General features: G+C 39.4%; 1 protein-coding gene across 8 annotated transcripts in view; it reads left to right on the forward strand.

Moving 5' to 3' along the window:
* LOC124159492 (protein alan shepard) overlaps nt 1–14,986 on the forward strand; it is a 198,697-nt gene that overhangs the window by 44,235 nt on the left and 139,476 nt on the right. The gene's annotated exons all lie outside the window — the stretch shown is intronic.

A 14,986-nucleotide genomic window follows, 5' to 3' on the forward strand; every position in this document is an offset into this window, starting at 1 on the left:
CTGCGTGCATGTCCACTCTCTCGCTGCCATCTCTCGCCTTTCCTTCGTAATTTCTCTCTGTGTATGTGTATGCATCACCTTTTTTATTAATGTAGGTACGCCTCGTCTTTTTCATAATATTATACGTATTTCTTCTTCTATTGCGTATTTATTTCTTACCATCTATCTTATCTTCACTGTCTTGCATGACATTTTGTTTTTCCCATAACTTCCTCTCACCTTTCGTCCATACTTGTTTCGTGATCTACCGCGATTTAAAATCAATCAGCATGTTAGGTAATGACGTTCCTCACATCGTATCTCATATATTCTCTTGCCAGCTACCATCAAAATCATGTTTCACATTCGTCCCAAACATTCTCCCAAATCATTAAACAAGATCGACTAAAAGTGTGTGAAATTCCCCTGTCGTCAAATCAAGTTATTCTGTATTGCACGACAACTCCTAGGATTTTACGAATTGTCGTCATTATCAGAAGCGTAATGGGTACTGCGACACTCATGTGATGATCGCGAAAGGGCCATCAGTAAAATATGTGGAATTATTCCTAATAAAGTTATTTAAATGTCTTCCTAGGACTCGCCCAAGATATTTTGATAGATAATTTTTCTTTGCTTTTCTACCGAGTAACTATTATAGATATATATATATACATAGTTAAATATACAAATAAAATAGGTTTCTTCCCTTGATAAGAGCTCCGTGGCCTTCAAGTCATCTTCAATATGTCGGATTTCACAGTTAATAAGAATTCTCCTCCACCATATTTCCGTGCTACACTTTACCCTTCGATTTTTCCTTTGTTGTGCTTTGGGTTTAGAAATTTCTACCGTGTTATTGGCGACTGAGAAAGACTCGCTTCTGACTTCTAGTTGGTTGAAGGATTGCGAGAATAATTAGTTGTTATTTGTAGACAGAGCAGCGTGGTAGGATTCCCTTACTCTCGTGAACCAAGGAGCTTATCCTTCCTGCTATCGAGTGTGTTCCTTAGTAAGTACGAGTATTTTTTTCTCGCCCTCTTTATTCGCCAGTTTTTATTAAGTAGCAAGTGCTCACTCGCAATTGACGTGCTTCGTCAATGATCTTCGAATGCCATCAGTGCTCTTCTTTGAAGATTGATCACCCATTTTCCACCGTTTTCCTCAAAATTGTGGTGCCTTATGAATTTTTTTCATGTTTCAGGTTTTTTGCCTTTATATTCGCGTTGCATCCTGATATTTTGCTGTCGTAGTTTTGTGTGTGTCTGTGTTATTCATTTATTTTTTAGAATATCATATGCTTTTTCATCCTCATATTTTCTCGCCTGCCCATATTGTTTGATTTTTTTAAATTTGTGTTGTAATTGGTAATTTTATGGCAAAAAAAATTATGAATTGTCCAGCATTGCTCATTGTAAGCAGAGAGCCGATATAGCACGCCAAGGCTGTGTAACTATCGGAATTTTACTCGCTGTATGCCTTTCTCATGCGTTTACATCTGCTATCTATTTTTATGAAACGAAAAGGAGTGTGATCTTTAATACGAGCCGTTTTCTATTCGAAATCAACTGTAGCTTTAGTGAAAAATTTCGTTTTGTAGTGTTCACCCATAAGTTTGTCCATAAGCAATTTATGAAGAGTTTATGTGAAATCATCATCATTAGCCTACAATCCTAAGATTGGTTTGACGCAGCTCTCCATTTCTCTCTCCTATCCGGTTAGTCTTGTCGTAGCGTTATTTTTTGTTTTATTTTCTTTTTGTTGTTATTTAAAGTTGCAGTGGCTGCAACTCTTCGGGATTAAAATGTGGTGGTTTCCCCTTGCCTTTCACATCGCAGCACTACATCCGTTAAAGTAAATTTTACCACGCCTGCAGTGAAATTAGTGTCACTGTACTGACTGTGGTCACCACCTTCACTCATATGAAGAAGAGCTGCTGTCATCACCCCCGGGTGATGGGCTTAATTGTTTGCGGCCTCCTAACGCCAAGTCACGGCATCTTCGGAGGTTTAATGTATCATTTAGATGGCCTATCTTACCGAGGGATAGAAACATACCACCTCCGATTGCCGCTGCATTTTGTCCACGACTCCTTATTCTCAAGTTCACTCTCTTATATCGCAACTAACCTCTTTATATAGAGGCTAACCCACAACCCGGTGGACGCAATCGATGGCTTAAAACTCAGCCACGGGTTTTGTGAAATATATCATTTTAATGATTTTTGGTTGTAACTTCTTCATTATTGGCTTTCTTTGGGATTTTGTGATGTTTGCAAGATACTTGCGGTGGGATGACTCCATTCAGATGTAACATGGGATTTATTGAGGAATTGTGTCGAAAGGAAGTTTATTTAGTGTAGTAAAAGATTTTTGTGGGTAAATAATGAGCCATTGAAATACGTGAAGCACCAGAAAATAGCTATGAAATTACATGTCACATTCCTCTTTCGGACTGGAGAAATATTCCATTGGGACGTCCATTTTTAAATGATCATCTACATTATACGGCCTAATTATCCTTTGAGTAGATTTCACTATCGATGTGGTGACTTTGTCAATCATTTCATCTATTAGCTAGTATGGCTATACATTTCAATTGTTCGTCGTATTTAATGTGTCGGTATTTTGAATTTCTGTTTTAATCAAAAATTCCCATGGCTTGATCAAATACGATTGTCCCTGTTAATTCAGGACTTTCAATGACTGCGTATTGGAATTAATTCGCCTGATGGCGACTGCAGTTTTTATGGAAATTCCACAGTTATTTGAAAATTTCCAATCGTACATTTAGAGCGTTTTGGAAGGATTCTGGCGAAAAAACGCCAAGATGATATATTGGATCACGAGGCTGTGATAAATCATTTTTTCGTGGAGAATGTATATGCCCTCGTTTGTTTCAAAATAAGAGGTGTGTGAATGATCTCATTGGGCTTCCAGCTGATGGATTTATCGACGAATTTCAGCTGATGCCATTCGCGCCTCGTTTGTTACCTATCGTCGAAGCTAAAAATTCGTTCTTTTATTACATCCCAGTGGATATTTCGTTTCCTGCCTACGGCATTTCGTAGTCTGCATACGTCCATCCTTTCGTTACGTTTGCCTTTTATTTGTTCTTAATTTCTGAACCACTCCGTTGTTTCAATTTGGGCTCCGAAAAATCGCGAGAGGTTGAATAATGGTTCGTAGAGAGAAGGGGTAAAAAAAATACCCTTCCGGAATCCGTTGTGATTCCCCCGTTGTAGCGCACGTGCGCTTCGCTTTTGTCTTTCGAGTTTAGGTCTCGGGACTCGCCACGTTTCGTCTGCGCTCGCGAAATTGCCAAGCTCATTTCGGGAGGGAGAGAGACCAGAAGCATTTCGCGTCTTCATTTTTTTTATAACACTCCTTTTCCTAGCTTTCGTGGATTCCTCCCTTAACTTCCCATTTTCCATTGTTGTGTTTTTCCCTTCCCTATGCTCTCTCCCTGGCCTCAGGGGCGTTTCCGGATTATTCGTGTTGGCCGACTCCCAGCGTTGCAGCGGGAATTCGATTCCACTCCCCGCGGTCGCAATTTTTCCGAGATTCCAGGCAGCAGTAGGTCACTTTAAGCGGTGTCCGAGAATGTTCCCTCCCTTCGCGAAGAGCTATCATAAAAAAACGGGGAAGGAATAAGGTAGAACGGAAAGAAGGGAAGTAAATCGAAGCAATCAATTTCCATTCTCATCCCCGTAATGTATGCGCTCCCCCCCCTCTTAAATTGAAGCTTTCGGGACGTGAGACTTTTTCACGACGGCGCAAGCAGAGGCCACACATGAGGAAAGGGTGCCTCACGGCAAGGGAGGGGGGGACGTCCCGCGAGTCGACCAAAGGCAGTATCTGGTCCTCTGTATTTATTCTCTCAACAACGTTGTGCGAATCGCTGAGGCGATGGATGCCCTATCCTATTGTTCTCCCGCAAAGGTGACTGTTAGCTGTTCGTTAGTTTTCCGATGCATGTCTACCCGTACCATTCGCTTAAAGAGGGGTTATTGAGCTGAGTGTTTCATTGTGTACTTACAGCCTTGTTCAACCCAATGTCAATATTTATGTCAATGCAATATGGAAAGAAAAGAATCAAATGGCCGTATAATATCTATCCATTACTGAGCTATATTAGTTCTAATTTCCCTCTAGCTTTCTGACTTTCGTGGACTTAGTGCAGTTTTTAAGTTTTTCTTCTAATTAGTGAATGATTGAATATTTATTACGCTCCAGGAAACCCTATAAGAGCAAAGAAACGAAAAAAATATATAATTTTCTGCTCTGAATACAAATATCATTTTGGCAAAATACATGCGATATGTATATATTGCGTATAAATATATAGATAATATCAGCGAGACATAAAATAAGTATAGGGCTTTGAAGAAATCATAGCAAGGCTTCATAAGTAAAAAGTGTTTGGACTACAGCAAAATAAAATATTCAATATCAATAACGCAAAAATACCTACCTAATGTTCAGTTGACAAGCAGTATTAATCATTACTAGGTGTACATCTTCGTCAAAAATTGAAAAATCTTCATTTTTTATGGAGACGTGGATTCACTAAGTCGGTCGATCATTTTGTTTGTTCTTCCGGGTGACATCTCCGCCATTATATGTATTTTTTCATTTTAGTGTTAGCTTTTTCTTTTTTCCTACTAACGTAAACCACGGATAATGCTACAAACTATTTCCGAACATTTTCTTTGCCATCAAGGCAATTGCTTTTTTATTCCAGTCGAGGTCATTATGCGGTTGCCTCCTTAATTAGCTCAGACTTCGTTGGCGGACGGGTAAAGTCCTCTCCTGCAAAGCGTCGCGGGTTCGTGTCCCGCCTTGGTGGGTTTTCCCTATCTAGAGAATGGATGTTCGCGTACGTATAATTGTTAACTTGTTGATAAACCTCGATGTAAAAGGTCAATGCAGTTCTGTTTTCGGTGGTAGAGGAATTAATAAATAATTAAATATTATCATCGCATTAATTTCAGAGAACTATGATCTGGAGGAATCTATGCTAAGCTGCAATGTTTATGCTGTGTTTTTTCTTCACGTATAATACCACGAATCGTTATCAGCCACTTTGGAATCCGCCGCGTTTCTTTAATTCCATGCTCGCCGTATTGGTCTATTGCATGGGTGTCTGCAGCACGCAGTTTTACCTTTAATTCAGAATTTTGATATTTTTAATCCATTTTAAATAATTAAAACATTACAGATATCATGAAGATAGATCTAGTTGATGATGTGAATATATATTAGATAAATATTTTTCGTGCTAACTAATGAATTTGTTCAGCAGTCGTTGGCGGATAACATGCAATAACTGCATCCATCATGGATGTTTACGGTTATTTATTTACCAGTGGTGGGTGTTATGGAATATAAAGGTTCACGTTGTTAAAACCTTACAAAAATATTCGTCCATTATTATAATTATAGGTCTTTTTCCATTTGGTATTCATGGGGTCACGATATCTTCTGCAGAAATAACATTTCCTCTCTAATCTCCATTATTACTTGTCATGAATAGCGGCAGTGATTTCCATGGCATTGACAAAAAAATGTAATATTCATCAGTTGCTTTCATGATTATTTTTTTGCTCTCGTCGATATTATTCGTGTGTTTTATCTTCGTGCACGTTCCCCCCTGCTATTTTGCATCCTCATAGAATTAATGACCATCTTTTCATTTGCACGCGAGTGGGTTTGTGCTGATATGAATTTTATTCGACCGTTGCATGATGTTTTTTTAGCGCACCGCCACCATGCGCGGTCGGTTCAATTGTTTTCTTGGGGCTCACTGCACTTTTGGGTGTCGCTTTCGGCATGTTTTTCAACACTTTTGACTTTTTTCATCCTAACTGAAATGTTGGCTCTGGCTTGCTTGATATGTTTTTTTCCTTTTTTCACGCATCAAAAATAATGACGGAAACTCTCATGGGTGCAGCCAGAAATGAGTCGTGAACGAAAAAAATTGACATTCCATTTACCTTTTTGGCTTTGACTTTAATTTTTTTTTGTTGCGTGGGATCAGCATTTTCGTATTGCCGTTCTAAAAATAGGATTGAGGCCAGATAAAGGTTTTTTCTCGCTTGACGGATCGTAATACTTGAATGCGATCGTGAAATAGATGTTTTGCTGCGGGACTTGCCGCGGATTTTTTTCATTAGATCTTACTACACACGAATTTCCCGTCTAGTTTCCTCGAAGTCTTAATGCGGGTATTTACTGGTGCTCTGCCAACGTTTTTTCTGCTTATATATTTCATTTATCTCACGCTTTGGAAACCTTGTGGGCTACTCGGATACGAGTAAATAATGTGTTTTTTATATGTTTCGTTCATTTCTAATTTTCCTTTTTTAATAATTTAAAACTGTAATTAAATAAAATATATAGGAACGTCAGTGCAATACGTCTCGAGTGTGTAGGCTATTCAAAGGTCGTGGGAGGATTTCGGTAGTTTGCTTTACATTATTAGCTTGATATCATTTTTGAAATTCGTATCCACCAGGAAAGCACCAGATCCTGTATTACTGATTAATTCATTCAAGCAGGTCTAGCGTTTTGGAACAGCGAAAGTTTCGGTGAATGGAAATTTCCGGAGATAGTACCCATGTCTGCCAATGGAATAGTCCGGCGTTGAGTCCAACATGAAAGTAAATGAAAATGGCAACTAGGCATATCTTCGACTGTTTGCGTGCTGGCTTTATGGAATTTGCTCATGTCTAAATAAATATGGTGATTGTCTATTCCACACACTTTGTGTGGTACAATCTCGACCGGTGTTTCAACACTCCAGTGTGATTTTCAAGAGGAAATCCTCCCAAATTCTAAGGGTTAACTAGGCGACGTAACCTTTTGAAAGTAAATAAAAATGGCTGGCAGGCATATTTCAGTCATTTAAAAATAATCTCTACTTATTTCTCCTCCCATGTTCTCGAGAGAATAGGGTTGTTTCCTTCATCAAAGAAAACGAAATGCATTGATTGCGTTTCGTTACCCACCATTAGTGTATTCATAATATACAAATTATTTGGTTTTAGAAATCCCAGTTTAGACGAATGACAATGGTCAATTTTAACCTCGTTTGAAAAAGGCCAGATTGGCGCCTATGCGATTCCACTCCACGTGACGTCACAGGGGCCTAGTTTCTATACGAGTAGATAGGAGTTTTACATTTTCTGACATTACCAATGCATACATGAGGCACAGAACTCAGGGAAACATCTCTTAATAATCACCCATTAAAATTACCTATGTTCGGAAAGTTTTCTTCGTTTGATAAGGTATTAATAATCCTTATTTAAGCCAAGCGCTACCAACTAGCATGGTACTCAGCTACCTGCTAGCATCGTATCAGTGCTCAAAACCTCGCCCCAAGGTCACCTCACACGGCGACAGCTGGAACCAGAAATACATCACACGGACTTTTCCCAGCATTCCTACTTAAACGTCGTGTTTTCGCCCGCTTGAAAATTTTCACTTTTCGTTTAATCGCGAAAAATAGATATCGTCATTCGAAAATCTAAAAGCGTGAAATGCGTACGCCAGGAGTAATGATCTTTCGATTTAGGCAATAAAAAAATAATAGGAAACCACCCTATTGCTAGAAATACGGACCATAATTTCCACACTTTCTTTTTATCGGCTTAGATCCAATCTTCGCTTGTGGTGAAGAGCGAGGGAGTGAAAAGAGGGTTTTTGAGGCGAAGCTATTTCAGCCAAGGAGAAGCGCAGGGGATAACTCCTTCGCACATTTCTCGCAAAGTGGTCGTGGCTGCCTCCCACGCACATGAGGCCTCCATTTTCCTCTTCGTGTTCATTCAGTGGGTTCTGTGCGTCAAAGCGGGCTGTGATGATCGCAACAATTACTCGGCACGCATATCTATCCTCCCACCATTCCCCAGCGAAATGGCGTCGTTCAGAATACAGCAAATCTCAAATAAAAATAATAATAATAATAATATTTAGAAATTGAAAACCTGAGTATTCAAAAAAACCTCATTAAAAAAGCAGTTTTTCTACAGACTTGTGAGGAGATTCCTGGGCCTATTATGTTCAGGCCATGTAGGATAGGGTGAACTTTAACTTCCTTAACATCCGAGCCTAATATTAATTTAACTTTAGCATGGGTGAATATTTCCAGTTGCTGTAAATCGGGTGGGAAAATGCAAAAGTTCGAAAATAATAGTAATAATAATTTTGTTCCTTAAAATACAAATGATACTTAAAGTATGCGTAAGGAAAAATTAGGAATTAAATATCCTTTGAAATTTTCTCATCGCTTTAGGGTTGCCGACTCACTCATTTACAAATAAATTTTAAATTGGCCTGTGATGCGTTCATTTTTTTTACTTTCATTTAACTGCTGTAGTGCAGAAACAAAATATGCAAACAAAATATATACAGATTATTTAACGTCCAAAAATGGAAACTACGCGACGAAAGAAAAAAGTGCAACTCTTCATATCATTCCTGCATCACCCTTCGTGTATTGGCGGCTGCTCTTTTTTTATAGAAGTGAGCAAACCTTAACCCATGCAGTTTAAAACTACCAATTTCTGACAGACTTCATGAACTTCATTCCACTACTTACGTCGGTCAAAATGTTTAAGGGAATGATATATGGTCGTTCGAGAAAAATCTTATTTGGCTTCAACTACGTATGACATCTGTCTTTGTGTATAAAACTTCTATCGTCGTATGAGTTTTTTTCCATACCATTAGTTTGAAGTCTCAGTGATGACGAAGGTACTTGAATCCTAATCTTGGTTTGATGACATTGCTGAGGCTTCTTTAGTAATCTTCAATGAAGCACTGGTGTTGTCATTTAGGCCGTGTAATTATGATAATTAAAACAGTTACTTCGAGAGAAGAATAGTGCCTAAAATTGTTTTTCGATTGTATCCTTGCCCCTCAAAAAAATATCAAATGGTCAGACTAAACTAAGAAAATGATTTTAAATATCTGAAGACGTACAATGGACTCGATTTTCTGCAACAGATGCTGACGATCTCCTATTCTGCTCACGGCACACCGTCCCTAATGTAACTTTCAATATGCCTTACGTTCTTCCCTCCTCTCTCTTGTTTACACTAGTCTAATTCTGTTCCAACTTCCCTTTCCAATTACCCTTTGCCCGGAGTTTCGGATGACACAAGGAAAACCTCACGTCCTGTTTTCCGACCACCGCTAATCAGGTCTCGCCTACGTGTCAAAATTTTGTCGAAATATCGGCTTGTTTGAGGCTCGTGTGCAAAGTGGCCTTTGCAAACACCATTTCCTAATGCAGTGAGATGTGGTGGGCTCACCAACGGTAGGTTCCCTGGGTATCTTGGGATCTGAGATGATTTGGTTTGAGGTTACGGAAACCTTGCTGAATACTTTGCTTCCTGACCAACATATACAAGTCACGTTTATATCCAGCTTTCGGTAATCCTTTTTAATCTTATGTACTTCAAAACTTTTTTGCCGCATTCTTCATGCGATTCCAATCTACGGCTGAGTACCTAAGATGCAACCTTTTATACTCAACCGTTTCTTCCAGTGCTGAGGCTTCTTATTTTATTCCTGTATGTTGCCAGTTTCGATGTATTTATCCAAGTTCAGCATGTGAATTGGAAAATAAAGCTGTGCCTCGGCTTGGCTTTGGCTATTGGCTGTGCAATCATCCATCTGAATCATTTCATTTCACCGTCGGTTAATGACTTATAAGATTGCGAACATGTTTTATGAGCTTCCTGCTTTGTTTGTTGTCTAATGACGCCGGTTATTCCGCCAGCATCTTCAGATCAGAAGTGGATTGTGACGCAAGATGCGTCGCAGTGGTGATAGTTGCAGTGGTTTTTCAGTCGTATTTGTTCTCATTGGCTGTAGTCATGTTTGCATTTTTTTATTTGGTTCAGAGAAACAGTCCCATCCAAGTTGTCCTCTCCATTTAAGTTTCCTGGCGTTTTGGCAATTTCTCTAACCTATTGGATCAACCTTGGGAAGTGAATCATTTCCCTGATGTGTTTTTTTCTTCGAAGCCAATTTCGTGGTTGGGTGCGGTCCACGCATGCCGAAAAAGTGCTTAGAGACGAAAGTCTATGCAAGCGACGCGATGGAAGTACGGAAGACATGATCGCGTCAAACATATACTGCGGAAACCTTTGTGAGAACTTAAAATTTTATTTCTCAATTAAAATATTATATTTTCCTTCATCTCATTTTAGTGTGGTTCGTCTTATGCATGTAAAAGGTCACTGATACTTAGCGCAGCAGTATGGATAGGTGAAAAATGGTCCTGATTTCTATCAGTTGATTTGAGTATGATATTGCTTAGTCGCACTGTGAATAAGTCACACAAAGGCATCCCCATGCGCATTAAATATTTTATCCTTTTGAGTGCGCTGAGAACGTGACTAGTCATAAAGTTTTGGTAAAGAATTTTGCTGCTTTTGAGCTATGTGGTGATGGCTGCCCTTTTGAAATTTCGCATCCGTATTTTTCCTCTCGTAATTTCGAAGGGATTCTCCCCGAAAAGCATTAACTCCCTAAGATGAGCGGGGTTCTTCCCTCTCGACAAAGAGAGCGCAAAATCGCCTTTGGTCCAGAGGAAGCTGCAGCATTTCAAGGAAAAAAAGCTCTCCCTTCCCATGATCCAAACCGCTTGACTTCGAAAAGTCATCTTATCCGCATTCCCCCCCCCCCCTCATTTTTTTTCTTCTTTCGTTCCCTTCTCTGACATTCGTTCATTCCTTCACCTCGTCCATTATATCCCTTTCATTTCTGTAAGCCCTTCTCCTTATTGTGGGGGGTGAGCTTTGGGGCCTGGAGGCAGCACAGGGAAGATCTTGCGTATATCTCTCCGAGATGTGTTTGGGAAGGGTGTGTGTATGAGAGGTGGTGAGGGTGGAGTATGAAATAAAAGAAGACTGCAGGCGCGAAGGACTCCGCCACCAAACCCCTATGCCCAATCCCTGTGATCACAAAGTCGTTTTCCTTAAGGTGACGCCTCACTCCATCTCAAATGGTCGCATTTTGTCCTTTTTCTTAGCGTATAACTCGTTTAAAACTTATGATGGCTTCCTGAGATTTTCTGGGTGCACGGAATAAACCTCTTTCGACATTTACCTCTTTTTCAAATTGAAAAAAAATATGTATCTGAGAAAGTACCGAGGTTGTATATTCGAATTTCTGATAAAAACAAATTTTGTGGAAGCATTTATTCATATACCCTACATTTCATCTTGAGTTTTAAACGAATTATACACAGCAGGAAATAGATAAGTTGATCGGAAGTGATGCATATACTTTAAGACGCTCCACCGTGACTTCGCTGTTCAAAATCAAGCCCTTCATTTGAACGTTTCGTTGACAAATGTTGTTGTCCTTAAATGTCACTTTCTTAAACGATATTCGTTTACATTACCCATGAAAATTAGGTTTGATTTATTGTAGTTAATATGTAATGTAATGTAGTAACGTTATGTTGCAATATTTTATTCGTAATTATTTTTATTTTGAGAATACACAATGCCGTACATATTTTCATAAATGAAATTTTGGAATTCTCGTCTGTAAGAGGCTTGGGATGTGACTTCATTGTCTACTGAGGACAAAATAGATGCTAAATACTCTCTTAAAGGATTTTTTTTCAAATGAAGGAGAAAAAAACGGGGTTTATCAGTTTTAGTCACAGTTGTAGGTATTTCGAAGAGATTAAAAAATAGCAGCAGCTGAACAATAAAGGCCTTCGGTTGCAAGACGAGTAACTCGTCGTTTTCGGCCTTGCAAGCGACTTGCTAACTTAACCGAAGCGGCCACTAGTTAATGATGAATCATTCGTTTCAAACTTCGAAAAAAATTCAGTGTTTAAATGTTATTAATTGCTGTAATGCTTATGCATGGTTCTAAATAGTTTTATGGAAATGATTCAATCTTACATTAATAATTTTTCTCCATATTGCTAAGTAGGCTTATCTGTTTCTCGCAACTGGATATAGGGGTCGACTCACCTAACTCCTCTTGGATTGGTCATCTTACGAAATGACCCAGTTAATAATGCTACGTAACTTTGACCATAGTCCACGGATGTATCGTGTCCTCGGGGCATCTTGTGAACTTTCATCCGACTCTCATTCTAAAACTTTTCAACCTTATTAAACCTCGTTATAAATTTTCCCACCATGTACCTTCCGTATGCGAGTAAATAAGGTGCGCCAAGGGAGGTGGGTTATGTTCTTGGGTTGTGAGTGAGCCGCCCTTTTAAGACTCATTAAGACTCGTGGAAGCAAAGGCGCGTGGGTCTCCCGTGCCCATCCCACAATGCCTCACTGCTTGCCAGCTACTTCAATCCCCTTTGCTCTTTAGCAGTCTTCACCTTCGTATATATATATATATCCTCTCGAGCTCATCCCATCCCTCTCTCTCTCTCTTTGAATTAAGGGTAGTGTTTTCTCCCCTTCGGCCCTGCTCTGTTTAGGGCATCTTTCCCCGGAGTGCCTCGGACGCGTTCCTCCCCTTCTCTATCCGTGGGAGTGAGTGTTACAGCGCCCTCGTTCCCCACACACAGCAGCCGCATTACCACATATATACGCTCGATCAACTCCATTTTATTTCTCTAGTTGCGCGTCAACCCCGACGAAAACTTTCGCTCGCCGCCCACCCGTCCTCAGGCGACCTTCTCCTTCCTGACCCCCCCCCCCCCTGTGTCTTCTGTCCGGCCACGCCCCCTCCTCCCGTGTTCAAAGTAAGATCTTTACCAGGGTTTTACGGGTCTCTGAAGGCGTCGCGTATACGAGTAATGACCGTACAAAAAAGTGCGAACCTCAGGTTCGTCGACTGGAATGTAGTCTCTTTCGGTGAGTTTAAATAAAGCTACCTGTCCTATTATTCCCACAGTACTTCTACATTGCCTTATCCACCCATGTTTTACCTAGTAACTAGGAATTTTGTTCATGATACATACACAGCTGCCAGTCCAACCTTAAGGTTAATAGATAACAATGGATGTTTTTTCTTTGATAGTTAAAAGCAAATAGATATGTATTTGTTTTTCTTGAAGTTCGGTTAATAATGGTACTTATTTCATTTTGATTAATTATCACGAGATTCGTCCATCAAATAAATTATTTCTAACACTGTTACTTAGGTCCATAATTACTAAATGGTTTACATTTGTTCCCGAGTTTCACAGATAAATCCCAACCCTGAGGATAATACAGTGAAACCTGTCTTAAGCGGAATCTCTCGGGCCCTTCACTTTTTTCCGGATAAGACAGTATTCCGCTTAACTCAGGGTCTGACAATTCAAAAAAGACCGCGAAAGTCATATCACGTCCATTGAATGCGTTGCCTAAAAGGATGGTTTGACTCAAATTCTACACGTAGACGATTATGAAGTGATTAATTGTAATTAAATTATAAAAGAACAGCATCGCATTATTTTTAAGTAGTTTATTTGAAGTAATCAGTCATTTTTGTCTGTCTTTACTTTTTTCCTGTAGAATACAATTTTCTACGTTGCCAATGGCCCCATGCAAGATGTTAAACAAATCAGTGTAATCTTTGGTGAGACTGCATTCTTCTAATTCTTTTGACGAGACCAACATTTCTCTATACGATTTTTTATTTTCTTCACATATTAAGGTCACTTCTTCGTCGGTATCACAGATTTCCTCTTCTTTATTATTGGCTGTTAAGGAACCATCTTCATTGCTCGTGAGAAGATCGTTGTCGAAATCCACAAATCTCTCAGCACTCATGTTATCTCAGTTTATTACTTACTTCAAATTCGCTTAGATCCACCATTGGCTCCTGAATAGCAAAGGTCATATATATAATCCTGTAAATGCGTAAATATGCAATTACATTGGTGATATGTCAGGATGCAAATTATTTTCTTTACCTTCCTCGGGGATCAGCTCTGGCAGAATTCCAGCTTTGGCGAAAGATTGTTTAACAGTTGATGTTTTAATATCTTTCACTGCCAAATTAATCCAATTAATGGCATCCAGCACTGATACTTTTTATACCTCTGATACTGAATTCGCAGTATCTGCTGCAGCTAATAATGATCGCATCATGTTCTTCCTATATTGTGCATTCAGCGATCTAATTACTCCCTGATCCATTGGCTAAGTGATGCTTGCTGTGTTTGCCGGAAACCAGGCTAGCTTCACATTCGCCAGGTGAATTTTAGGGTAACAGGTTGCATTGTCAAGGAAAAGTATGACTTTCCTATCTTTCCTCCTCATTTCGACATTGAAACTTTTAAGCCACTCTTCCATGATTGAAGCCGTGTTCCATGCTTTTTTATTCTGACTCCATTTGACCGGTAGCTTCTCAATTTCAACGTTTTTAAATCGTGGTCGAGCTGATTTCCGGATGACAAGAGGCTTTAGGAGCTCCCCTGCCATATTCCCACAAATGAAAATGGTCAAATGCTCCTTTGAGTGCTTCCCTCCCACAGAATAAAGAATTAGTGTAAATAAAACATCATTGTTTGAATTTTTACACTAATTTATATAAATAAAACTCGGAAATGCATGTAAACTCTTGCAGTTGTCTCCTTTTACACACATTGATTTAGACGACAGAGCCCTAAAATACATTCCGGTTTCATATCCGTTGTAGATATCACATGGTTGATAATCTTTAATTTTTACTTGAACCCTACATTTCCACTCCACGGTTTCCATGTCAACGTCATTTGACTCGCCAACAACACTGCTCCAAACAACATTGTGTCTTGCTCTGAAGCTCTCTAACCATCCATTGGAGGCCTTAAAATCCAATTTTCCTAAAGAAACTGCGACTTCCTTGACCTTTTCTTGGACTATTGGACCTGACATTGGAATATTCCTCGATCTTGCCCGCACAAACCATTCCCAAACTAAATCGTTTATTTCTTCATATTCGCAGAGAGGCGTTTTCCTCTTTGAATGTAAACTAAGGCCTAAAATAATCGACGGAAACAACAATTATTTTATGGTGTGTCGTTTTGCAAACTATTGTGG

Source organism: Ischnura elegans, chromosome 5 (assembly GCF_921293095.1).
Source record: "Ischnura elegans chromosome 5, ioIscEleg1.1, whole genome shotgun sequence".
In the NCBI taxonomy this organism is placed as follows: Eukaryota; Metazoa; Arthropoda; class Insecta; order Odonata; family Coenagrionidae; genus Ischnura; species Ischnura elegans.